This window comes from Alligator sinensis, unplaced genomic scaffold, assembly GCF_000455745.1.
Source record: "Alligator sinensis unplaced genomic scaffold, ASM45574v1 scaffold907_1, whole genome shotgun sequence".
Classification (NCBI taxonomy): Eukaryota; Metazoa; Chordata; order Crocodylia; family Alligatoridae; genus Alligator; species Alligator sinensis.
The window spans coordinates 658911-685539 of NW_005841925.1; the positions used below are offsets into that span (position 1 = coordinate 658911).

A 26629-nucleotide genomic window follows, 5' to 3' on the forward strand; every position below is an offset into this window, starting at 1 on the left:
CTCTTTCCTGCCCATGGCAGGGGGTCAGGCTTGATGATCTGCTCAGGTCCCTTCCAACCCTACCAACTATGAAACTATTAAAGCCAGTATGTAATGCCAGCCAGTCTAAAACTAGGCTATACATAAGCCATCCCCAGCCCATATTCACCTACCATCTACACGGAAAAACCCTAAATTTGTTTTTCCTGCCCCCACACCCCCCTCAGCAGCTATCCAGCCAAATCCCAGGAGCTCAGTTAGAATGAGCATCATCCTATGCTGCTTTTCCTTGCAGCTTGCCAGCAGGCCTGGCACATTGCAAGCCCAGAGAGTCCACCAGCAACACTCCCACAGTTTCCTGTTCCTGACTTCCAGCCTTTCTACACCCTGTATTTTGTCTCTGCTCCCTATAATGAGTGCCAAGTACAGGAGAGCCAAGTAGTAGACAGACTGATTCCTAGATGGGTCCCCCTTGATGGACAGAAGGCACAAGGTGCAGGGACACAAGCTAAGATATAGATGGGGAAGAGTGGCTCATACCAACTGAGGTGGATCCAAAACAGCAGTATAGCCGTACATCTCCCTTCACTCCCCCAAAGCTGATAGCAAGTCTCAAAGGGTTCCCTTAAGGCAGTTGTGCTGAACCTCAGCTGTGATGAGTCAGCTGCCTCCCAGCTGAATGCTTTTATTCAAACCTTTTGAAGGTTCTGCATCACAAGAGAGTAGTGTTTAGTTCCACTTGTGGTTGATTTGCTACTTTTCAGATGCTGCCTCAGGGCTAGAAGTCATAGTTTGAAGAGTGTTTGGTCTTCATGGAAGTGAATAAGTATTTATCTGGGTTGGAGAACTTTAGGCAGCAGGTAAGTGTTTGTACTGGGGGGGAGAAACCAGGTATCAGGTGACTTCTAGCCAGATGGCTTGTGGAGCGAGGGCTGCAGATAGCAGATAAGTTTCTGAGGGTCTTGGAAACAGTGAGAAGGATAATGGAAACACCTGTAGGGGACTGTAGAGAAACTGTATTAATGTGTCTAAGACCTGGTTTTTTTACCAACAAATTGTGCCTGAAATGGATCCTTAAGTGACTGCTGAGCTAGTCTGCTAGCTGCACAGCCTCAGATCTTTCACAGCTTTTTGGTGTGCATGCACTTCTCTTTCCTGCCTGCTCCCTTTAGTCTCCAAGTGGTAGATTTGCTGAAAGCTGACATTCAGGAATAATTGGGTCGCCTCTGCTGTTTACTGGAAAGGCACACATGTTGGGGACTAGTGCACCCTAGTATTATGCAAAATGTGTTTTCAGCCAAGAGAACTCTCTGTTCTTCCTGGAGCAGCCTGATCTGTGGGTAGGTTGTCATGTCTGTGAATACTGCCTCTCCCTTGCCAGCACAGGCTAATACTTGTTAGCAGTCCTATCTCTGCCTTGTTTGCAGAATGAAACCCTGGGATGTTGCAGGTACCGGTAACTATAGATGGCAAATCCCTGGCATCCACCTGAAGCTTAATGAATGATGTTCCTTGCTAAGGGTAATTTTATGTAGATTATTTACTGAGAAGTAAATACTTTTTCTCCCTCCAAACTATGAAAAAAACTTTGTGTTAGACTAATAGCCCTCTGTCAAGGAGCACCCTGGATTCAACCTTCCCTCCCATTGGCTGGAGAGGGCCACATCATCAAGTGGAGATCTTTGTAGCACACTCTTTGCAGTGACTTGTGTGTAACCTGGGTGTACTCACCCTGTCCTTTAGCTCTAAGGAGGTTCCCACAAGGATGGCAACTGAGTTCCTTAAGGGTCCCTTACATCTGCATCTTCTCTATTTGACATTGCAGTCTCCATTGTGGAGATGACCTGAAAGTCACAGAGGAATGATAGCCTGGAGACTTGTGGTGCAGGGAACTTCTGCTTATGTACAGATCTTCAGAAATTCAGAACCAGGGTGCCACAGCACCCCAGGGCCCCGTAAGATCCTTTTTAAGGGTGCCATGGGGTGCTGTACAATACTAGGTGTGCCAACACTAGCAGTGATTCACAAGAATAACTCGGAGACTTCAAACAGGAATTCACAATGTTAAAAACATTCTGAACTTCTGTGGTTTTTCTGAGTTTTTTGTAACAGAAGAATTACTTTATTATTTTTTTTGTAGTCAAGAAATGAGTGAAAGCTAAGAGCTGGCATTTTCCAAGGGCAGTCTTGAGTCTAAAAAGGTTAAGAACCACCAGCATAGACCAAAGAATTAAACACACAAAAAGAAACATTTTCCATTAACTACGAGGGGAGACATTTTCAAAGACTTGACCAGCACTCATTTATTTTTCTGCTCCTGACGTATCACGAGGGTTCTGACTGGGGTGGCCATCATAGAGGACATTTCGGTTTTCTGCTACTCTGTCCTCTATTGATATGAAACCTTATGCCTTTATGTCCTCTATTTTTCTCTTGTACATGGAAGGCAAAATAAAATGAACACTCCTTCTCAAAAATAGAGGATGCCAAATAAAGGATGCTCTTCAAGAGAAAAATAGAAGACATAAAGGCATCCGGTTTTGTATCAATGATGGCCATCCTAGTTCTGGCAGATACCTTTCATAAAATGCAATACATATTTGTGCGTATTAAAAACCTCCAGCTGCCTCTCACTGTTCTCTTCATTGTACTTAAGCTGAGGTGTTCCAGAAGAAAATACAATAAAATGTTGAAAGCATATAAGGTACTAAGGTCTATATAAGGAACTTTTTGTTCTAAGGAAAAATGGCAGAAGAACTAGACTAGAGCCTCTGAGGAATTTTAAATGACAAGTAAAAATTCAGACAGAAATGTAAATTCCAAGCTAAAGTATGAACATACTTGGGAGAAAAGCATGTGAGCATAGGGCAGTGTTGGTGTACTGCTAAAAAAGGCTAAAGAGCCAGACTCAGATCAGTGTTTAGAATGGCTAAAGTACCAAATGGCCCTAACGGAGCCTGAGGTTGTCACTGGCAGACAGCTTGCAAACAAAAATAATCCTGCTGGATTAGAAAATCATGTTGGACTAATGGTGGGGGGAGGCTGTGAGTGATCATATAAAGGAATACATAAAAGCTAAACAAAACATCTAAAAAATATCCTTGGTGTCATGGAAAATGCAATCATTTCATGGAAATGACACTACGTATCTACAATGGGATGTTGTCTGTTAGGGGCTTTAGGGGCCTTTCCCCCTTGTACACAGAAGGCAAAACAAAATGATTATACTCCTCAAAAGCAGCTATAGACCTTGACTTTATTTTCCTAGAAGGCCAATGATAACTCCAGCACACAGAAGTAAAACCCAGCTAACAGAGGCAACAAAGCTTCCTGCAGCACACCGGGTTAAATAATCAAGGCTGTTCAACTTCTAAGCTCTCAGAAGCCATGTACATGCCTTAGGGGCCACACAGGGCAAGCCACAGGCCCTTCAAACCGCACACCACGTGGACTCCTTCCCACACTGTACCACTCAGCCCTGGCCTCACTTAGCTCCCATTGCTGTGCTGCCCTGCTGTGCCCTCTGAGATGGGACAGGAAATGGGAACTGGAGGATGGAGGGGAACCGAGAGACTCCATCTGTTGTCCCACTTGGATCAAGGGGGGAGGGTGGGGGTGAGAGTCCAGGGGATGCCAACTTAACCCCTTGCATGCTGCATTCAGCCCATGGACTGCCAGTTGGACAGTCCTGGGTTAGATTCTAGGTTAAACTAAGTCTAGGGTCCTGATTATGCGCTTCCCCAGAGCCTCCTAGTTTGTCAGCAAATCCTTAAAATGCAAAGTGATAGCACTTTTCCCTCCACATCACACTACACCCCAGTAAATTCCATAAATATCAACATCTATCTATCTATCTAAATCTCAGTTTTATCTGTATCTATACATTGCACCCACTTTTATTAATTTTTCAGGGGCTACACCTTGAGCAAAAACTAAAAAGATAATAAAATTCTGCTAGCCGTCAAAGACAGGCTCATTATCACTCCTTAACACTCTGTTAAACATGTCATTGCTTTCTACATCTGCTTTATTATAGCTTTTCCCCACTAAGTCCAGTAATTATATACCCATACAGCGTGCCCTTGGCAGAAAAACCTAGTAGAGGGAGGGAATGTGATTTAGTTCAAGTGCTCTCTCTCAGTTGAGTCTCAGTAGATCAAATTTAGTATTTAACTGGCATGTTTGAAATTACTCCACTGGGGTCATCAGAGTAGCAGTTTGACAGGTAGCAGAGCAAAGTGTCACCAGTTTTGGTGGGGCTTGTTTTTGTTTTTGTCCAGTGCTCACTTCAGCATGTGCATAAATGCTCTTCCAATCCTCCAAGGCTGGATGATTTAGTTGCTGACTTAATGTTTTCCCTAACTTTTTGCCATAGAAATATCTGAGACCCCTATGAAGTTAATTGTGGACCATTAGCTGAAACAAACCCCTTAGGTTACCCATATCGGGTAAACAGTTTCAAACATTTGATTGGCTTTTGAAGCCGACACTGGGATCATGTTTACCACTTCTGCATCAAACAAATCCTGCTGCCCCAGCAAAATCAATGTTCAGCCAGTGCTGGGGCTTCTTAGTCCATTCCCAGTGATGAGACACTGCTTTTCCTGCCATGTCGTGCTAATTATTAGAAGAGCTACACTGACTCCTCTACATTTCTGGCCACTAAAAAATGCCTACTGGCCATCCCTTTAACTTTTATTACTTACTGATGCTGTCCATGTACTTACCTAGTACTTTTCTCTGTAAATTTATTTGCTATTGTTACTTTTTGTCTCCACAGTAAACAACTAGGTGGCACTATGGCCCAGGTAATTCAGATGCCTGCCAGGACATCTTGGGTCCGTTTCCCATTGGTGCCCTGGTGGAGTGGCCTTGTGCACGCAGTCACATACCACTTGCCCTTTGAGGCCAGTGCAGATTCATTTCTATCTGCCTTAGCTATCCAAGAGGGCCTCAAAGGAAGAGGTCTGACGATCATTGGAGGGTGGACCAGTGGTTAGAGTTCTTGCTTGTGAAGTAAGAGATCCTTGTTTTGTGACAGATGGCCCAGGTTGGCTGTTGGTTTAGGAAGTCCTGCATCTCTTTAGGGATTTGGAGGAGATGATCCTTGCAGTCCTTTCTAGACCTTGGATTCTATGAACCATTTTCAACAGGTAACTCCAGTTTTCTATGACAGGGAGGCTGTAGTTTCATTGTATAGTTCATTGGATGCTACCAGAGTAATTTTCTGAGCGCTAATAGGTTGGCCACCTAGGAAAGAGACTCTGAGCATAGAATTTCCTTCTTTATGCTCCCCTTTGCCCTGACGGGCAACCAGGACAGTGCATTTGCATTGGCATATCTTCATGATGGTCTATAATAAACATCTTACTGGTAAACGTCTAGGATCAAAGCCATTTGCAGCCTGACTGTTGCCAGTAAAGGAAAGCCTGCCCTTAGCCGCAGTATTTTTACCAGTGCTTTCACAATCTATGAAGAGGGTACACTTTTTCTTTCCTCCCTTCCCTTCTAGGTACTTGTTGAATCAACTAAAAAAAATGATGCCCCCAAAAGCCTCTATTTTCATTCATGAGTCATTTCTCTCAGTCTCTGACAATGTTCTAGAAGGAAATACCAGAAAATTTTCACCCCATCTTTACATGTGTGTGAAGTGACTGCCCCAACTCCTATAGCAGAGCTGTGAGTGGTTCATGTGACTGATTAGTTCCAGCTCACTGGGATATGCTACCTTTTTTTGTTCTTAAAATGTTTATGAATCCTTATTTCCCTCTTCTGCCCAAACTCATTTAATATTTTTTTCTTCTGAACAGGATGCATACAGACTAATTAATGCTGGAAACATTGGAACACATCTTCCATGATAGTTTAATGTGGTCAGACACTCTGTGGTGCCTGTACATTTTCAGTAGCTTTTGCCATCCCTTTTGAAGGGTGTTTCCATGTCTGCATTGATATGCTCTTAGGAACTATTCATTTGTCAACTGAAAATCTTTAAAGAAAATCCTATGTAGAACCTCCTTCAGATTTGTAAATGTTCCATGAAATTCTTCCTTACTAGCATGTCAGCCAAAACACAGACAATCCCCCTGCAATATTTGAGCCATAATTGTTTGAAACTCAGCAGGCGCACTAGCTAGCCATGGAGGTTTAATTCATACTCAAATAACTCCTTGTGGATACTCTCGCTATTAGAATTTTTTTTACTCTGGCTTCAGCACCACCTACTGGTTAGCTTTGGGGTAGGGTTTGTTTGGGAAATAAATCACTTGCCTGCTGTTTTGGGCAGATAAATCTTGTGCTTCAGGATTTTAATCCACTCCCAGCCAGGAGTTTATGGTGACTTTCTACCTACCACAAATGCTTATGATACCATTGGTCTTTGGTATATGCAGCAGCTCATTCACTGAAATCTGCAAGGTGAAATTGTGCCTTCCTTGCGCTATTCATCCACTTGCTGCAACAGCTTGTAGACAAGCTCATCTGGCCACTGTGTTTAGGATGTTAGGAGTGGCTTTGTTGGCCATAACTAGCTTTATTGCTCTGCTTCTTCTGTACTAAATCCAGCTTTGTAATGCTTTTATTTTTCCCCACTCTGTTACGCTACCTGCCACAAAATCTCCAGTTCGGTTTCATCTTGTATGGTTTGTTTCTGCTCGTCAGTGGGTGGGCTATCTCCATCCGTTACAATTACTTCTAATTGTAAATGCGCCTTTATAGTTACAGTGACACAGAGACTGCCTAATGCTCCAATCTACCCTTCTCTTGAAGTTTTGTAAGAGCACGTTTGTTTTCCTGAACAGCATGGATGACTGGTCCCTCCTGGCTCTGGATGGGGCACCAGTGGACAATCGCCAACCGAGGGGGGAGTGGGGTGTGTCCCCCAGTGGACGATCACTGACCTCGGAAGCACCAGTGGCACTCCCCACTCCCTGGCCCGTGAGGGCCAATTTCAGGGGGGGCACGTGCCCCCTTCCCCCGCCCCCCTGTGCCTCCCCTACGTGTTGCTTATGCTGAATAGTACTGCAGCAAACATTTTTTGTGCGCCCCCTCAGAAACCAGATGCGGGCATTCCTCTGGCTAATTTCTCATTGTTCACATTGCCATTAGCATAATAATATGGAGTGCAATATGTTGAGTCACCACATAGTCCTAGTTGAAAAGGTTGAACTCCCTCATCCGTTTTGCATGGGATTCCTCTGTAGTCATGAGACTAGTTCAGTGGTTCATACTTGTATGCACAAATGGCTTTTTTTTGGCATATCCTTGGGTGTACTGTGATGCATTATGGCAAGCCCAGGAGGCCTAGATGTTCTTGCCAGACGTCTTGTTTGTTAAAGGAACTCAGCTCCTGCTGATGTCTCTAAACACAGAGCCACATTCTTGCTTATCTAGTTTGTTGGTTCCACCTCTCCATGGACTGAGATCTTATAGTGGTAGTGAGGCTTGCATGTCCCAGTGATCCTCAGAGCTATATTGCCTGGAGTCTCACACTTCTGGAAGGGTCACCCCTGGTGAACAGGCCAGAAGGGAGGTTCCAGACAAACCACAGTCCAACCCCAAGTCCTCTAAGGTAGATCAGGTGGAAGATGTCAGGATCTCAACAGCTGTAAAGATGGAAGAAGGCTGCAGCAAGATGGGGGTTCTCTTGTTGATCAAGATTCTCCCTTTCCACTGGGCCCAGATCTCTACCTTGTCAAGACTGTGTGGTTGCTGTTTCCACGCATCAGCTTCCTCATGTTAAACAGTCACATAAAGGCTTCTGCGACAGGAAACAGCACATTGTTTGGTCTAGTAGCATAATGAAATTGGGGGAGAGGGGGGAGGCAGCAGGTGCTGACTCAGGAGCTGGAGGAGGGAGTGGAAAAAATAAAAGTGGCTGTGTTGTCAGATCCCATTGGCAGCACAGCCAGTGATGTTGTCCCATGCATCTCTACCACCTGGGCCATTCAGACATCATGTTACACCTCTGGTTTGTTCTGTCCTGTGTTATCTCCTGGCTAGGTCTTTCTTCCTAGTTTTGGCACAGCAAAGCCGGTTCATTTTCAAATCTTGGTGCATTTTCATTTGTGGACTCAAAATAGCAGAGCTGTCTTCATGGCTCCCTCTAGTGGCCATTTTCCCCTGTACACAAGTCTCTCTCCTATGTCTCAAGTCTGGGTGTCTGAGATGCTCTAAAAAAAAAAAAGCAAAAAAACAAGCAACCCCTCCCACTCCGCCTCCCCCCCACCCCCCAAAAAAAATGACAGAAAGAACAGGCAGCAGTTAGTTTATTCTTAGGATTGCCAAAAGCTAGGAGATACTAGCTTCTAACTGTCTTTTGAAATGCAGCTTGCATTCCTCGGTTAAAAATGTTGATATGCACATAATATTCTTCTTTTGTTTTATTTAATTTGTTTTCTATTCTCCATCTCGACAGATCTTATGCAAAATGTAGGACTTTAAACACTGCAAATATGGTTGTTTATCTATAATACGTGTGTGTGTGTGTGTGTGTGTGTGTGTGTGTGTGTGTGTGTGTGTGGGAAAGAACTATTTTCCTATTTTTTTTAAGTATCATCCATATGGACATATAAAGTCTCAGAGTATTTATTGCAAAACCATCTTGTTCTCCACTAAATTGGAAACTACCGATATTTATCTCATGTAGCCTTTACCTTTTCTCTTAAGTTGCTTCTTTGGCTTTTATTCTTGTATGTTAGCATGCTGATTCTGCAGTCTAAGGAAATGGGGTGCCACCCTGGTTGTGCCGCAGTGCTAATCAGTTAGAACTTGGACCCTCAAAGACAACTTCCTGCTTGGCCCTAAGTAACTATGGAACAACCCTGTCCAAATACGTTTGGGATAAAGAGTTTTGAAGCTCCTCCTCCATTACTTACACAGGAGGCAGAGACTGAGATGGTCTTAAAACATGAGAAAATCAAAAGCTCATTTTAGGAGGGAAGATGCAAATAGGCTTGTAAGAGGTGAAAGGTTCCCTTTGATACTAAGAACAAACAGGGTGTCCAAGTTAAATGACTGAGGGAAACAGGTTTGACTCAGGGATTCATAGATGTTAGGGTCGGAAGGGACCTCAACAGATCATCGAGTCCGAACCCCTGCCTAGGCAGGAAAGAGCGCTGGGGTCAGATGACCCCAGCCAGATGCCTATCCAGCCTTCTTTTAAAGACCCCCAAGGCAGGGGAGAGCACCACCTCCCTTGGAAGTCCATTCCAAATTTTGGCCACCCTTAGCGTGAAGAAGTTTTTTCCTGATATCTAGCCTAAATCTGCTCTCTGTGGCCATTGTTCCTTGTTACCCCAAGAGGTGCCCTGGTGAACAGAGCATCTCCAATCCCTTGCTGTGTCGCCCTAATGAATTTGTAGGTGGCCACAAGATCACCTCTCAGCCTTCTCTTGCGGAGACTGAAGAGGTCCAGGTCCCTTAGTCTCTCCTCATAGGGCTTGTCCTGTAAGCCCCTAACCATACACGTGGCCCTCCTCTGGACCCCCTCAAGTCTATCAACATCCTTCTTGAAGTACGGTGCCCAAAACAAAAATAAACTCAACAAAGATGATCCTATTTAGGATTTTATTTTAACATTGTTCAGCTAGCTGCCAATTCATGGAATAGGGTTTTTTTTAGATGATCTCTGAATAGAACATGCCAACAACTAAAATAAGCTCTTTTGCTGTATCTCGTGTATTAAGTGGTATTGTTGTCATCTTGGTTGACCAAATGCTCAAGGCTGTGTTGTGTAGTGGGCATTTGAGTGGTTGACAGCCAGAATCATCCCTGTCCATGTGCCTTTCTAATTTACATGTCCAACAGAGTTCCAGTCACTGCAGTTCTACACTCAGTTCTCCCAAGTCATTTCTCTCCAGTTGCATGAGTCGTGTAATACAGGGAAAGATGGATTATCTTTTGCATGCAACATCTTTTGTTGAATCCCATAACTGGCTGAGATTCTAAAACCCGAGTCAAACAGGTGACTATACTGGATGATCAGACAAGTCTCTTCTGGAAAATGGAGTTGGAAAACCCATGGGGCATGTCCAGATCAGCGTGCACATGGAATCCCAGGCCCCAGCCTCTCCTACCCCATGTGGGGCAACTTGCTGTGCTCCAGAGAGCACGTTCAAGGACATTCCCAGGGGACACCTAGCAGCAGCACAAATATGTGCCACTGCTATTTGTCCTCAGGGAATGCATGTACCCGCTCATGGGGTTGCACCCATGGTTACCGTCACTCTCATTTAAGGGGAGCTAGAAATGTGGAGTAACATTGCCTTCTCCCTCTCTCCCTTAAGTTAAAGGTAAATGATAGGCACCAATCTCATGGTAGAAAGAACCAAGCAAACAAGCTTCAGTTTTTCAACGAAAACCTAGTGCATGGGGCTACTGATCTCTCACACCCATTTTAGTAAAGTGAGAGAGCTAATTTGTGGAAGGCTATTACCAGCCTTTTGCCATTTTCCTCCCTACTCTATGCGCACACACTTTTTTTATGCACAGTGGTCTGATATTCAAATTCCTGTCCAGTGTTAGGAGCATGAAGTGAAGAACACCATCACCACCAAAGCTGACAGTCATCCCACATGTCTTCTGGTGCCTAGACACTTCTTTACACTCACACAGCACAACCACACTCCATGAGATAAGTGCTCACCCTTACACCAAAACAGGAAGAATTGAAACATTGATTTGGAGCTCTGGCAGCTGCACTGATAAAATGGGGAGATGAAAAATATTAGGGGTAATTGTCAATGCCTTATTTGAAACACACTTTTGCCATCTTTTAATCAGAAGTCAGAGTGGGGCGGGGTGTTTAAGATGACATATGATTAATCCCTAATGAGTGAATAGAGTTTGTCAGATTTTTTTTCCACTATTAGTGTCTTGAGCTTTCATAATACTGGTTCATCTGCCTGAATGTTCAAGAAATGTGGTTGACGAGGTCCTTTGGATAGATGTGATATCTTTTATTAGACCAACTAAATAGTTGGGAAAATTGTTCTTTGCAAGCTTTTGGGCACAAACACTCTTCTTCAGGCATAGGGAGAGTTTGCTGGTGTAATGTGTCAAGAAATGTGGCTTAAATTCAGTGAACTTGTTTATACCAACTGCAGTGGCTGGGACCTAAATATAGACAATGCAGTCTTGCTATGGTTTCAAGTTCCCAGTATTAACTGCATGTATTCATACATATGGTGTATATATGGTCAGTGTGTACCTGAGGATCAAACGAGGAGTGCTTAGCAAAGCCTGTCCTCTTTCAGCTCACTGATGCTAAGTGACATCCCTCCTTCCCAACACAATTTTTCCTTTTTTCTGGCAGCCTGTTCTGTGTGACTGAAGGCAGAGGCCCTCCAAGTGTGTTCCCTGTTAGAGATGAAAGGCAGTGAAGAAGACCCCTAGACCCCAAGGGTTATGCACAGTTGCATAAGCTGGTTCTTCATGCTGATTGGCATCTCCACAATGCTGAGTTAGCAGGAGACACAAATACCCCAACTGGTTACCTGTTCACTTCTCACAAGAATGAGGCAAGAAGGGTCAGGCAGGCACAAAGAGAAGAGATTGCAGGAAGGTCCTTACTAGCTGATGTGGAGAATGGGCGCAGCAGGCTCACCTACAGGCAAACCCCATGACCATTAACTCAAATTGAACTTACACCTCTGTGCACCACAAATACGGAGATGTACACCCAAAACTCAGAGGAAGCTTTCAGAAGGTGCCAGGGCTCAGGTCCTGTTGCCAGTGTTGTCTTGCTTGAGAAGGTCCGACATGCTGCATCCAGTGGAGGGCAGAGCTTTGTAGGCACACGCTATCAAAGCACTTTGTATTATCTTTTATAATGGGATGGCTTGGACACTGGTTCTCTGAGTTTCTTTGATGTAGCCATGTGCTAACTCCCAGTCCCAGCTGTATGCAAGTGGTTCTTTGTGACTAAAACAGTACAGAAAGCCTGCTGGTGGTCCTGACTGAAGGTTAGAGAGGATCTGGTGTGGAAAGGCAGCAACAGTATTGAGCATGGAAGAGTGGGAAGAAAACTGATTTCTCTCTCCCAAAATTTTAACCAAATTCTAAGCATGACTGAAAGTGCAACTTCTCTCCTGATTCAGTCAGAAAAAGGGCTCCAGTTAGGAAAAAGGCTGCCTGCTCTTGTAGGTGATGGGGCTCTGACCTGTGGGTCCTTTCAAGTGCTTGGTTCAGAACCAGTGATCTAAATGGCTCTCAAACTTGGTGAATCCAGTCTCTTTGGAAATAGTTGACCAAGGGCAAGTTCAACTTTTATTAGGACTCTGTCAGACATTTAATTTTAAGTTCCTGGATGTTCCATGATCACTTCACTTCAAAACACAATATAGTCCTGAGCATGCTAGGAGTTTACCTAGCCACAATGCCTTAAAACAACCCTAGAATCATATGCTTAGAAGAGATCTCTAGTCTGCCCCGCTTAGACAGGTAGAAGATGACCTGTTCCTAACCTATCCCACATACGTGTTTATGCAGCCTCTTGAAATACTTCCAGTGGAGGAGATGCCACAAGTTCCTTTAGAAGAACCTCAGCCAGATGTATTATTATTGCCATGTTACTGTGTTGTTGTTTTGTTTGGTTTTTGGTTTTTTGTTGTTGTTGTTTTATTGGGGGGGGGGGAGGGAGGATAAGACTGGGATGCAAGCAGGGCACATCCAGAGGGGGTGCAAAGTCACAGTCACCCCTCCCTTTTGGATCCTGCCATAGGAGCAGCAGCTGGGTCCTTTTTAAAAAAATCCTGGATCTGACTACGGATACAAGCAAATGCCTTAACTATTGGTCCATCCTTCGTCCACTTCTTGGTTACAAAAAATAAATAAATAAATAAAAAGTTTTCAACAGTGGTGTACAAATATCTCCTCCCTGCAGTGAGGCTGAAGCTTGAAGCCCAAACCTTGGACTGTGCCTGGCCTTACACACAGCAGGTGGGGATTACAGGCTTAGCCTGTCATCACTCAGTGCTCACCAGGCTCTCATCTCTGATAGTGGGCATTTGAAAAATAATTGGAGGATAGGAGCATTACCTGTGCTACTGGTGTGCAGTGGCTAAAAGGGTTGCTTCAGAATGGTGTCATTTTGGGTTAAATCACTTGAAAGCAGTGAAATTAATGTCAGAGCCATGCTCCTTTATGGACCCAGGTCGCTGAAACTGCAGGAGTCTCCTCCAGTCATGGGCACAGGTGGGTGGAGGGGGTTCTGCTGGATATTTTAATAGAAGGTTTTAAGGGGAAGAATGAGGAAGGGGAGAGAGAAGCAGTATGAAATATCACAGAACTGAAGAGAGAAGGCCTAGAAAGCCAAGGGCACAGCTGGAATAAGCAGTGGGAGCATAGTCCTGAAGAAAGCCTAGAGGGGTCTTGGGCTGAGTGCTGGCTAGGAAAGTTTCTTTGCTCGCAGCACCAAGCCTTGATTCCCAGGGTGGTTCCCAGTGTGTTTGGGGAAATAACCTCTAAATCATTCACATCAAAGATACTTGGCTCCATCACCCAATTTCTCCTCTTAACTGAAGCAATCAATATGACTGAATTTTGGCTTTGTGCTTGGGTTAAAAAGGAAAAACAGTATGCTTTCTGCCACCGTGCATGCCCATGTCCAGGGTAGTGAGAGCTCTAATAGGTGTATGTATGTCTAATTCACTGCTGCCATGACTCCACTGACTTCCATGAGGCTATATGGATGATAAATTTGGCCTTTCCTCTGTAGAGGTCAAACTGATCCCTTGTGTAACTTCATGGAAGTTACTGCGAGTCGCACTGTGGTGTGACAAAAAAGCATCTAGTGATGACAAGAAAGCATCTTGTGGAAACCCTCAGATTTGGCATCAAATGAAAGTAGTGTAATGAGGTGCAATGAAAGGTGATTCTCCCTCTGTCTGAAGAAGGGTGTTTGTACTCGAAAGCTGCAAAGAACAATTTTTCCAACTACTGTAGTTTGTTGGTCTAATAAAAGATAGCACATTTACCCACAGAACCTCATCTGCCAGAACTTTACAGAGACTCAGTTTAAAAAAAAAAAAGCTATGCTTGACAAGATTGCATTCGATGGTTTCAGTGACAAAGGCGTCCCCAGTCCGCTCCTATGGCTTGGCATCTTCCCAGGAGGAAACCTCGTTAAGCAAAGAGCACAGGGCAGTGTCTATGCCTGCCAGGGTCCAGCAGATGGTGGTGTTGACAAAGAAGGTTAAGAGACTGCCCTGCCTAAGCCTGGCTTTCCTTTGCAGTCTCCTTCCTTCCTTTAACTTTAGCCAGTTGAAGAGCTGAATGTACACAGAGGAGGGGGTAAAAAGATAACTAACATGAAGGAGATGCCACTTCAGAAGGACTGTGTTGATTTCTAGCTCCTCTTGTGTTTAATACTCAGCTCCCTACATGAATCGGAATGAGTACTGCTGCTGGGTCTTGTGGTAGGAAGAGGCCTTGTGCCTAGGGCCACAGAAAGTAGTCGTGACATCAGTGGTTAGCAGTTTCCATCTGAAGATCCTGAGGACTAGATCTTATCACGACTATGTTGCCTTCCTTTGTAAATGATACTGCAATATTATGGCCTTTCTCATCTGCTACTGGGGAATGACCTTACGTATGTAGGGAAGCCAAGGACAATGACAGCTTGCAAACCTTCCCTTGTTTGCTTCGCCTATTCCAGGGAGAGGGAAAAATACATGGCAAACAGTGGATTAAGGGCTTTCCAATGAGGGGAGACCACAGGAATTGTGTAGACTTGCCAGAGCTTCATGGCTGACAGTGGATTGTACGAAGCAATGATCTCTGAGATGTTCAGATTTTTGCCACAGTCAGCTATATTTTTCTACTATACTGTTAGCATCTTGGGTCAAAGTCCAATGAAAATCCAGTCCTCTCAGATGGGCTCAGTCATTGTCAGGTGTTGACACACTAAAATGTATAAGAGCCTGACTGCAGTTGCTCTGACTAGGGAAAATTCTTTATACCAAAGTGACAAATGTTTCTTAATGTGTGAATATTAACATGAAAGTATACTGGGCCACAGAGATCCAACCTTTTGATAATCACAATGGACAGGACTTCCCTTTTCTGCCTGTAGTTTATGGCCTTGTATTACTGAAGTTAACGGGAGTTAACTGATTTTTCTCGAGTCATGATATCTAATCATTAGCAAGGGTGTATGGCAGGTACCATCCAAATAAATGTTCTTAAAGGTATTTGCTGAAACATGCAGGCTAGGGACAGAAATTACACACAAACCGGTATAGCGACTGGAAACTGGTTCAAATCTGTAACACAACAGAAGTTCAGTGCACATAAATTACTTTCAAAATGACCAAAACTTGTTTAAGATTCATAGTTTCATAGTTTCTAGGGTCGGAAGGGACCTGGGCAGATCATCTAGTCCGACCACCTGCGGGGGTCAAACGACCCCAGCAAGATGGTCATCTAACCTCCTCTTAAAAACCCCCAGGGTGGGAGCCTGCACCACCTCACTTGGAAGCTGGTTCCAGACCCTAGCCGCCCTGACCGTGAAGTAGCGCCTCCTGATGTCCAACTTAAACCTTCCCTCCGCCAGCATAAGATAAACCTGGATGGCTGTAGTATCAGACATAAGTGATTTAGGCTAAATCAGTTTATTGAACTTCTGTCCCAGATCCCCTCTGGGTTCAAGTTAACTCACAGTCCCCCAGCATAGGATGCTTTGCACCTCCTTGCAACACCACTATCCCCCCACAGGGTGGACGGACTAGCTATGGCCCAAGCTGTCTGCTCCAGCCAAGCAGGAAGGCATGCTTTAGCACCCCCAATCTTCTAGCCTGGGCCACTACAGGCATGTGGCTGCACTTGCGGAATCAAAAGTGAATGTCTGTTAATTTGCTTATTGGTTCAATCTATGCAGTTTAGACTAATCTACAAAGATTGAATCAATTCAGCCTCAAGCTTTTTGACTGTCTGTACTTAGCAACAAAGCAGCAAACTCAATGCAATTTTAATGTAAGTTCCCATGTTGTCACTTAGCTGGACAAGTGACACAGCCATTAATATAAGAAATAGTTAATGTCTACTGGAGGGAATCCAGTGGTGTGTATTGATAGCACAAAGCACTGAAGACTCCTATGCTGACTTGCTTCCTACTTGCTTTTAGGGTTTTTTGCAATCTGTGGTGGTGACGACCACACTCAAGCACTCAAACCCCCAAGAGCACCATCGGCCCCCAAGAGGAGGGGGCGGGGAACACCACAAGACCAGCAGGACTTACCTGCAAAGGAGAGAGAGCCCAGACAGGTACGGTGCATGGTGCCAATGAGCCGCTTTTTAAGTACTCTGTTGATCTGCCTGGGCAATGCATAGCTGATTACATCAGCCCTGTGCACTGCTGTGGGAAGTTTAAAAGGCACTTAGGGTGCCAAAGAGCCAGGATGGCAGTAACCCTATGCTGGGAAGAGAGAGCCTGGGTATGGGGGGACACCAAGGGATGTCACAGCAGTGGGGCACCCAAGCTGCTGGATCCCCACTGGGATAGGAGGAAGCAAGACTCTCATTGGATTCCTCCCATTCCCTTTTTCGGGGTTTTTTTTTCCTTCTGGAGGGGAACTAGGAAGGGAGATAAACTGAGACTAACTCTGCAGGCTATTTTTTTCTGGGAAAATCCTTTTGTTGTTCTTTTTTATGTTGTTGTTCTTTGCTGCTTGTGATTTTGTTTGAGACCTGCTGGGTGAAGTAGAATGAGGCACTGTCCAGTGAGGGAAGGCCTAGAGTCCCTAACTCAGGGATCAGGATTGGGAGCAGGTGGTGGAAAACAACGCCGGGCACACCCATGCCGCAACCTGAGACTGTTTGGCAGAGGATTCCACGTCAGAGCTACAGAAAGCGCAAGGCGAACAGAGCCATAGAGTCAGAGCTGTGACTGTGGACCACAGAGCACTGTCATCCATGGTTGGCAAGTGGACAGGGTATAGGGGAGGCAGAGACCCAAGTCAGCTGCGGCCTTACCATGAGTACCCCTATGGGGGCCCACCACATACAACACTGAACCCCTTCCTTTCAAAGTATCATTAAAATGTGGCAGGAGAGTTGGGGGAAGGGCCCTGCCCAGGGTATTCACGTGGTCATTCACCAGTCAAGCTGCAGTGTGACACAAACCATTTGTCAAACTCCTCATTCAGTCCCAGATGTGAAAGACTTTGCACCAGGCCACTGTAGGCTATGGGCCACAAGCAGTTGCTGGGCATTGTAGCCTGGTGGGGCTTTCCCCACAAAGCTGCATAAAATGCTGAGTGAGATGACAATCTCCTTCTCATCTTACAGGATGCAGAAGACATTGACATCTCCTGGTGTGCTCTCCCCACTTGAATCCTCTCAAAATATAGGAACAAAGTTGGTGGAAGATAATATTGGCCCTTCTGGGCTTGACTTTCACTGTTGCTGTACAGATTCCTTGGTCTAACAGCTCCTGTTCTTACATTCCCATTCAAGGAGATGATGTGTAAAGATTTCATTCCACTTCTTGTTAGCTCTTCAGGGCCAGAGGTATTGCCCCTAGTTTGCTACTGCTGTGAATAGGTGCATATGTGTTGCCTTCAGCAGAATTCTGTCCATTTATACCAGCAGTGGATACAGACCACTGAGAACAACAGCCTTCAGGCAGCCAAGCGCAAGTTATAAATTTGATTGATACAAATTTCTGCTGGTAGCATCAGGCCCAAAATCACAGCAGATGAGCTAACTTAGCAATCAGCTGACTAGTCCAGCCAGGGTGCTGATTGGGACAGTCCTGGTGGCTAGTGCAACTCTTTCATTCCAGCTTGAACATGCAACACAGACCTTAAAATACTCCAACAAGGCACATGAGACTACAAAGTAAGGAAAGAACTGGTGATCAGACAGACCATTAAGTCTGAGATTTGGGGAGAAATGTAGTGTTTGCCAGTAACTATGAAAAAGCAGAGGATTGTGAGAGAGAGGGAAATTTGGCAAATAACAAGTGATGTAGCTTGTAATAAGTGTTTCTCTGTGAGATATATGGATATGAGTTTGGTAAGTGGTGCATCATAAAGATGAAGTCTGGGTTCTTCTATTGAATGGAAGACAGATGAGTGTTGTTCAAGAGTTCCTTTGATATAACATGTAGCCTTCCTACCTTTCCACCTGGAAAATGCTGGGGAATCCATCCCTGATGCTGTGGTACGGGGTATATCATGACATCCATATCCCATGTATTGATATATGCTCTGGAACATAACCAAGAGGCGAATCAAAGGCAAGCCATGGAGAAGTTCTCAAGGACCATGCAATGCATGCATCTTTTCCACAAGACCTATTTTCTTCTTTATAGACCCAAGGGCTTTCAGAAGAGGAAAGTATCACTCTGTAGTTCTGGATTCAGATAGCAGTCTTCTTCAGGTGAGCCACCAAATCAACCTCTCAAAGCAAATATCTATATATAACATTATAAGAAATGGTCCCTCTGGCTGCTCTCACAGGGTTGCCCTGGATTAATCATTTAGTAACTACTATTTTGCTATTCCTTCATAAATCTAGTTGTTCCACGAGGTGTCTGATTCCCATTCAAGTGATTCACCCCTTTTTTGGCTCATTTAGTATGTGGTTAAGTTTGAATGATAGACTGAGATGACTTTCTGTCTCCCATTTGGAAGTCTCTAGACATTGTTCCTGATCAAAGATCCTTCATGTACTGGAATACTGCAGAAGGATACACCACTGAGGGAATGAATGGAGGCTGGATGGATAGACTGATCAGTCCATAAAGCCCTGTCAAGTTAGGGATGCAGCATGTTTGGAGACAGTAGTCAGACACTTACCTTGCTCTCCTCCTCCACACCCATACCCTTTTTGCTAACTTTCAATGTTATTAAAAGCAGGTTGTCTGTACAATGCCACCTTTATCTTAAAAAAATTATAGGTGGGTTTACTAAGCTAGTTAAAACTCGTGCCTAGTTCCTGGAGAGAGGTGGGGGTAGCAAATGGTTCCTTAGGAGCAGGTGTTATTTTTAGCAGGAACAACTCAAAAAATAGATATGGCTTTAAATATATGTGACAAAACTAAAGGGGCAAATTGGAGCTCAACCTTGCCTTAGCTGAGGCAGAAGGGCTGTCCATCAGAACTTCTCGCTTACAATAATGCACTGTCAAGAGGTCCTATGACTCTGGACCTTGGGGTTTTTAAATTCTCATCAGCATTTAGGTGCCTTGCTCCCATCAGGTACTTTGAGGATCTGGAGCATATGTACACACCATATTTTACTCTTGAGAGGAATAAGTGTAGAGAGTGTAACTTCATATTGACCAGGAGCTCAACAGGGGATTCTGGGGGGTCTGATTCTGGGGCGTATTCCTACATTGTAACCTTGGGTATTAAAGGCTGTTTTCAGTCAAATAAGTGACTGCCTTTTTAACTGTAATGTATGGGCAAAGCTCAGTTGATTTCAGTGATACTACGTTGCTGTATAATGATGCTAGGAGTACTCAGTTGATATTCAGGATAAACTAAAACACAACCTCCATTTGCCTTGCTCCTGGGTAAGCGGAGGACACCTGGAACGTGTTTAAGTGGTGTCAGGGACATTGATCAGGCAGACCAGCTTTGGTCCGATACTGCCAGGCAGGCCAGCCTGGGCCATGTACCTCAGCAGCACACCTGTAGCAAGCCTCATCTAATGAACTCTGCCCCAGTTTAGGAACAGTGAGCATCTTAATTGGCTACTAGGTGAACTGCCTACCCTTTTAGCACCAGCTGGGGCCCTGGGATTGCAGGTCAGTCAACAGTTCTGATCCAGTTCTGCTGTAGCAAGCCTCCTGATTCCTGCATGCTCAGTTTTCTGGTTCTTACGGCTGGTTTTGACTCTGCTCTTGGATTTCACCCTGTGGACTGCCCCTCAGATTGGTATTCAGCATCTGATTCCTGGATCCTGACCCTGGACTGTGTTGTGGACTCTGCCCCTAGACTTCCCTCTGGATTTGGTAATGTGGTTCCCATCCTCTGACCCAGCCGCAGTCCCCTGCTTTCCCTCAGTGGTCTAACCATTAGGCAAGACCAGCTACACCCTGGTCCCTTACAAATGGTTTGCCCCCTGTTTAACTTCCTCAGGCTGAAAAGACAGTGATAAAATATGGTATCTCTGTGCTGCCCCTGTGAGGGTAGACAAGGTGGACATGAGGGGCAAAAAAGGTTTATTGTTTTTGTGGATCAGGTGTTACATTATAGCGGGGAGGGTATTGTGTATGGGGTGGGAGGGGCTTGTTAAACTGCTGAGAACAATAAAACTTTAAATGTCTTGTAACAGAGGTTTAAAAATGGCCCCGAAAGGAAAGCCGGAACGATCCTATGCTTGCAGCCTTACTGGAATGGTCTTCATTGTGTAATATAATAGGCAATTCATTATGATCACATATGTCAGGCACTGTCCTTTTAAAAATAAACCATGCTTAGTGTTTGTCAACACTTAAATGGTCACATTCCATGTGAAAATGAGTCGAGGATCATATATGGTGTTACAGAGGGGGTGAGCAGGTTTGGTATATACCTTAGATATGCTTTCCCAGGCCTATACTGCCATAAGCAGAAGGTGATCAAGTACAGGAGCTGCCATTAGGAGATGGCAAGACTAGCGTGCCTGTGCAAAAGGGCTTCCGTTTGGCTCTAAAGTAGAGAATTCTCTAGTGATGTTCAGTGCGGATGACTGCCCATGCTAGGTTTTTTCTTGCTGGTGCAGTACTGCTGGAGGCTATCTGCATGACAGTACTGCCCCATTTGGTTCTCTTGTTAGGAAGCTCAGCAGAGAGACCATGGATCAGGCTGGCCTAGCCACTGAAATGTCCCTCTCACTGTAGGTGTTTGTGGAAGTACGTTGGAAGATTGTGTTGCTTTTGGAGAGTGGCTGGCTTGCTATATGGTGAATTGCAAGGCTCCACATCATTCTCTAATGTCAGGGAGTAATACATTATGAGGTGTTAACATAGGTTGGCTGGGCAGGGGGGGATCAGACCTGAGAGCTCTGGATCTAAAATGACTTGCAGCCCTTGTGGGGTTAACTTGCAGCCCCTCACACCCAGCCATCACTCCCCCCTGATGCTCCTTCTGCTTCTGCTGCTGGGGTCTCTGGAAACCTGCTCCTGATTTTGCTTCCTGCCCCTGTCTCTGTAGGCTTGGAGCTCTGGCTAGAGAGGCACTAGGCAGTGCTGGACACTGGGCCAGGGACCTACAGCCAGAGCTGGCATCCTTTCCACTGTCCCCTGTTTTGTCCAAGAAACAAGAGCCCAGGAGCAGCTATAGATGACACTCAAGCTTGGGAGCAAGGAGTAAGCATGAAGGGCGGAAGAAGCTAGATCCCAAGCCAACACCAGGGGCAAGAAACCAAACCTCAACCCTCTACCAGAAGAGCCAGAGACTCTAGACCAGCGGTTCCCAAACTGTGAGTTGTGATGCCAAATGGGGTCATGAGGCTGGGAGGCTGTGGGTTGGGACAACCCATGCTGAAGACATGGGGTCATGCTGAGGAAATGGGGCCATAAATAGGGTCATGCTAAGGAAAAGTTTGGGAAGCATTGTTCTAGACCCTGACACTTGAGAGACATGACAAGCTAGACAACATGTTGGAAATAAGCCCCCATGACTAAATGTCCAGAATGGGTGTAATACACCTATGAGAGGCCTAAAGTTCATCTACGTCCATCATGTTATTGTTCCTGTCCATTCATGATCCAGGGGTTGGTTGCTACATAGTGTAAGTCTATCTCCTTTCTTCCCCAAGGTCAAGTACCGTTTTTCCTCATTGCTTTTGGAGGCAAGCTGATCAATTGAGGTAGTTTCCCTCTCGTATTTCCTTATGTTTGGGGCAATGGAGTAGAAAGTTGTTCCCTGTCAGACTCTCCTCTGCTGCACTGTCCATGCAGCTGCTCCTATGACTCATTTCATTCTGCTGCATTGCCAGATGCAGATTCCCCAAAACTTGGATATCTGTGGATATGAGTATAAATAATGATATCCAGATTTAATATATTGCATCATTTGCATCTACTCCTGGAGTTCCAGCCTTAACTGATACATAGAGATGTCCATTGATATTTGTTCCAAGAACCTGGGGGTGCTTTAGGGGCAGGTATTAGTGGGAGATGACAACTTTGTAGATAAATAACTTGCAGCTAAAAATAAGTCTACCTCTAGCTTTTTTATAGTCAATAGGCACATATAACATTAAGTAATTATTTGAGATGCTTACATGAAAATGTAACATGAAATATTCCTGGGTTGCTTAAGGGAATGGCCACTATAGGAAATTTAGCATCAGTAAACGGTGACCAAACTAGGTATGTGGGCAGATTTCAAATAGTTTGTGGGGAAATTATCTGCCTTTGATGCTTTTTTTTTTTTTTTTTTGCCTTTTCTAAAAAGATAAAGAAGAAAAGATGGCTTGTACGTCAGAGTTCAGCCACTAGACCCTAGCCCATGGTCTGTTCCCTTCCCTTCATATGTCTTTATTTGTTCTAACTGTGGGGGCTATTTACTATTTACTGGATCCTGAAGAAAAAATTCTGTGGATATATTTTCCAAATCTTTATCAAAGTCCCTTCTGCTGTGATGCACCCCTTCTTAGCATTTTGTTGGTGGGGTAATCCACAACATGCGTGCCACAAGTGGCATGGACAGCTTTTGTGTGTGGCATGTACCAGACTGGGGAGGGAGCTAGGAACCACAGCAGCAGGTAGGACAAGAAGCAAAGGGCAGAGAGCAGAAAGCAGAGCAATAGATGAGGAGGGGGATCAGAGTGGCACTCAAGGAGGGTTTGGGGCTTGCCTTGTGGCACACTTGCCAAAAAGATTCTCCCTTACTGTTCTAGTGAATGAGAATGTTAGGAATATTCCTAAAAAGAGCAATTATAATTAAACATTGGAAAATACATGGAAAAAGTATATGCTGCAAAAGATGCAAAATCTGAGTCCTAAACACAAGTTATTTTGTCTGTCTGCAATAACTTTCTCTCCTCCACTGGGAATAAGAGAAGCCTTGTAAGACCACAAGAAAACAATTTTCTCCAATTCCCTTCTCCCCCTGAGTTTCCCATTGCAGCGTGTCTTTAAAATCTGGGAATGAATAAACCAGCTTTGGAGAGCTGCTTGTGTCTTATATTGGCTTTGGAGTATCAATTTCAACCCACCTAAAGATTTCTTTGGAGAGACCATCCTGTCCATCTTCTCCAGGAGTTGCAAGGACGTCTTTGAATACAGCAGCCAGTTGTTCTCCAGTAAAATTGTGTGACCTTCTGAACCCAGAGCAGTTGCTTGTAAAGTGATATAGAATATTCTACAGCAGCAGGGCAGCACTTTGAAATGCTGTTACTATTTATATGATCGTTAGACATTTTTTGTTACTTTGAGTCCTGCTGATTTGTTTTATAGCTGTTATAAATAATTGCTTGGCTGTCTGGAGGCTTCCAAGGTTATCTCCCTTTCCAAAGGCCAAGCAACTCATCACCTCTGAAAGGGAGTGCCCCATGGTGGGGCTTTTGTTATGCAGGCAGGGATGGCAGACCACACCAATTAATGAGTAGGAGCTGATTCCCTTGTAGAAGTCAGTCAGAAACCATGATGTTGGGTCACGTCCCACCCAGCAGCAGTGCAGGACTGTTTTTCACAGGTTATTTTCCCTTGATTGTCACTCAGGGAAGATCCTTTTCTCCTCCTTCCCCTTTGCAAAGAGACAAAGATGGGACAGTCTTTCTCTGTCCCTCGAGTATCCTTCAGAGGGGGTCACTTTCACGTCCTGCTAATATCCCCAGGGACTAGTCCAGGAAAGGATGACAGGTTTTCCTCACATTGTGTGGGTTCTGTATGTGCAAATTCACTCATGTCCTTTTTTATACCAAAAAAATATTATATGCAAGATAAATTCACTCTTATGCGATTGGTGTGGTGGAAGGCTGCAGTCAGCTGCTTTGTGCGGTGCATTGTGGGACTGACGCACACCAAAATACAGTCTCCTGTGTGGATCTGTGCTCATCGCTGGTTGTCTGCGAGACGTGTTTCTGTAGTTGCCATCCCCATTATGGTGACATTCACCACCACCCTGTGTTTGTGTGTACTGTCTGCTGTTGATGAGTACCAAAATTGTCCTGTAAAAGTGGTAGAAATGGGTCTGGGCGGCAGTACAGTCTTGGAACATATCTCTATGTGTTACATTGTAAAGTGGGTTCCCCCTTTATGTGAATTCGATTTACGCACTGTTTTCCAGGAATGCATGTATAGCACATAGAGAGGGAAGCCTGTAATCTGATTCCAGGTCCTAAATACAGATCTGCCAGCTCTCCAGGTTTCTCCCCTTTGTGGGCTTTCAGATGCTTCTTTGGGTCTTAGAGAAAACCTGTCTGTCCGTGAGATAATGAGATAAGTTCAATGTACCCTTTAAAGGGGACTAGAGAAGTGGGATGGAAAAACAGCAACTGCTGTACCAGGACAAAGAAAGATGTTATAGGGTGGATGAGGTACACGGAGATTCTTCTGAGTGATAGAGAAAGGGCAGTTTTTGGCAGCTGTGAGCAGCAGAAGGGTGAGAGCTGTAAGGCAGTGCTTCCCAAACTCTTCCTCAGCATGACCCATCCCATTTTTGACCCAATTTCCTCAGCATGGACTTTCACTCCCAACCTGCAGCTCCCCCAGGTGACCCTCACTTCTGACCCACAGCCTCCTGGCCCTGCCACTGACCCTTACTCCCGAACTGCAACACCCCCAGGTACCCAAGGGCCAGGTCCCAGAGTCCCCTGCATCCTCCAGCTGCACCTGAGCCCTGGCTACCACCCAAGTGGAGCATGGAGCCTGGTGATAGGGATGGTCAAAGTGGAGCCTGTGGGGTAAGGGAGGATGTGGGCTACCTGCTGCGGTGTCGGGTTCCCTGCCCTGCTGCCCTCTACCCAGGGGCTCACGGCCCAGCAGGTGGGACATGGTATGGGAGGGAGTGCTGCACTGCCATGGCTGCCAAGCTGAAGCACCCCCTACCAGCCTGACAGCAGTGAGGACAACAACTCCACATCACCACTGCTGCTGTGCCTCACCATGGTGGTGCAGTGCTTCTTCCTGCACCAGGTCCCACTCTCTGGGCCATGGAAGTGGCTCCTGCCTGGAGCTGGTCTGGCTTGGCTGCAGCCCATGCCTCACTGGAGGTGCAGAAATCTTTGGGGGCACATGCCCCCCCCACCCCCCACATTGCCTTGATGTCCCACTCCTCCATATCACCTGTGCCTTTCCCGCCCCCCCAGACTTACCTGGAGGAGCCACTGCTGTTTGGTTGCCACATGCATGTGTGTGTGCACATGTATGTAGCAGCCCCTTGCAGGCTGCAACTTGCAAGGGGAAACCCAAACCCACATTTTCCCACGTTTTTCTTCATTAAAGGAAGAAATCTGTTTTATCCCACAGCAAATGGAAAACCAGGATCCCTGTTTATTGCAACCCCATCTGTTGATGTTGTGATCCCATTTGCGACTGTGACACAGTTTGGGAGCTGCTGCTGTAAGGCCTTGAGTTGTGATCTCCCAGAAAGGCATTGTGTTTTCTTTTGGGGTTGTGGGAAGTCTTGAATGGCTTGTAACTTCATAGCTGTCTTCTTTGTTGTAGGTAACATTTGGTATAAAACTGTCTTTAAAAAAAAAGAGAGAGAGAGAGAGATGCCATCTGGCTCAGTAATCAGTGACCCATGACAGATGACAAATACTGCCCTAGGGCCAGTGGTTCTCACTGGGGTGCCGCAAGAGCCTTCTAGGGTGTTATGGTGCAGGCACTGCCCCCCCACCCCCAGTAGAAACCACCCTATGTGCCCCATGCAAAGCCAGATCAGGAAGCAGGTACAGCAGGAGCAGGCGCTCTCCTCAACATTAGATTTATCTGATAAACCAGTAAGAAAATCGTATGGCTTCACACAAAGCATGCAGTGAAGAACCACATGGCCATGGAGATGGTGGCATGATTCTGGTTGAGAATCGTTGAGGTAAGTGGAGGCAGCACAACAATGGTTCTCAACTGGGGAGATGCTATGTTCAGAAAAACGTTACATAGCTGGGTACTGCTACATTCAGTTATGGAGAGCTGCCTTGAATCTAAAAATGTTGCGAACCACTGCCCTAGGCCAACTGCACAGCACTGTAGCATGGAGAAAAACAGGCTGCTCCCTGATCTTCATGTACATGTCTGATCTCCACTATCCCAGAAGCCCTGCAGCCATGGATGGATCTAGGATTTTGAAAGGGGGGGTGTTGATGGTGTGGTGCATTATCATCAAGTATAACAAAACACACAATTTTTCTCTGTTAGAAAGTAGAAACTTCACAAATAAGTTAGGGGCTTAGAGCTATATTATGACATTTAAAATTGAAGCAAAAAAACAACTTTGTTGGAATGTGCATTCATTTCCTGTATAAAAATGCAAAAATAATCAAAATATATTGTGTCATTAGTTCTGTAGTAATTATAGTTAAATGTATGTCTCTTTTAGAATCATAAAACAAAATCTAGTCTCTTGGGTATCTTGACAGTGCATCCAATGCTTCATGGAAAGTTTTTTTCCACTCCTGGGCTAATGTTTACCTGAGTTAACATTTCCACATCTGAGTTAATGTTAGTAACTAGAATTTAAAAAGTGTGCAGGGCTTTGAAATGGGAGTTA

At 45.1% G+C, this 26629-nt stretch overlaps 1 long non-coding RNA gene across 1 annotated transcript; it reads left to right on the forward strand.

Moving 5' to 3' along the window:
- Positions 1-707: 707 nt before the first annotated feature.
- LOC102377473 lies at positions 708-26281 on the forward strand. Its single transcript, XR_323288.1, has 5 exons — positions 708-839; positions 16103-16242; positions 18293-18360; positions 21122-21389; positions 25387-26281. It is a non-coding gene; the product is annotated as an uncharacterized LOC102377473 (long non-coding RNA).
- The last annotated feature ends 348 nt before the right edge of the window (positions 26282-26629 follow it).